The sequence below is a fragment of the Buceros rhinoceros genome, unplaced genomic scaffold, assembly GCF_000710305.1.
Source record: "Buceros rhinoceros silvestris isolate BGI_N320 unplaced genomic scaffold, ASM71030v1 scaffold1153, whole genome shotgun sequence".
In the NCBI taxonomy this organism is placed as follows: domain Eukaryota; kingdom Metazoa; phylum Chordata; class Aves; order Bucerotiformes; family Bucerotidae; genus Buceros; species Buceros rhinoceros.
In genome coordinates, this window is record NW_010402794.1 from 23936 (window position 1) to 25132 (window position 1197).

Below are 1197 nucleotides of genomic sequence, written 5' to 3' on the forward strand. Positions count from 1 at the left end.
CAGGTAACTGTCTGGTGGAGAAGAAGTAGTGTGCTTTTCAGCCACAAAACTATAAGCACTGAACCTTAAGGGATGCACACGCACAACATTAAAGACCAAGGTTTTAACTAATAAAGACATAAAGTGTGGCTGCAATTCTGTGTATTGAAATAGGATAGTGCTGGGCAATGAGAGGATAAACCAGTAATGAGTGAATCTCATAAGGGCTGTTTGGGTAAAAAAAGATGATCTTACAGTGGTTCAATTAGGACACTGAGAAGAACAGGCGGTCTTGCAATTTTTTTCTTTTTTCTGTTGGTATCTGGCTCGAGGATGGAAAAATGACAAGATGAAGGCTTTTCTCTCCATATACTATCCTTTCTAAAATTTACCTGGAAGTTATTCCAAATGACTAAAATGTATGGGGACCTAATCATTATGGTACTAAGAAAGGGATCAAGAATTTTAGAGCGAGTGCTACACAGCCAAAGCTTTAGCAAGATTTTGAGCTGAAATTTCTGTCCAGCTCTTTTTATGAGTGAGACTCATATATGCAAATGATTCCAGATTCAATTTATAGCACTCAGTTTTCAGAAGTAGTTGTATTTAATTTCAAAATTTGGCATTGCCTGTTAACATTTAAATTGCTGGGTACAAACATTAGTTCAAGGCAGCCACTAATTCTCACAGTTACAATTATACTCAAGCCTTGTATTCTGCATGTACTTATACTTGACACTCATTCAGTTGAATTTCTTGCTGACTGGAGACGAGTGAACTTTTTCTTATAGTCGATGGTGTCATAAAGTTCCAAAGAGATGCTTGTGGAGTTCTGGTTTGTGTTCCCCATGCTAATTATGCATTCATGGCTCAACATGTACAGGCTTCAAAGGCATATGTGGTGAATATATAATAACAATTTTATTAAATTTACTAATGCTTGCCACAACCAGCTCCTACTTATGCAAGAGAGCAAGTGGGAGTTCTGCGTGCTATGTGCTCATTATTTAATAAGCAGCTTGTACAGTACACAGACTCTGAATATTGATGAATTTCTAAATATAAAAAATCACATTCTTTTGAAACACAACATACAGACACAATAATGCCAAAGATAAAACTGCAAAGAGCTGCAGAAAGGTATCAGCATCACAGGAGCTGAGACTGGTTTTGGCAAAGGGTGGTTTGCACTCAGTGATGGGAACGTACCAAAGTATC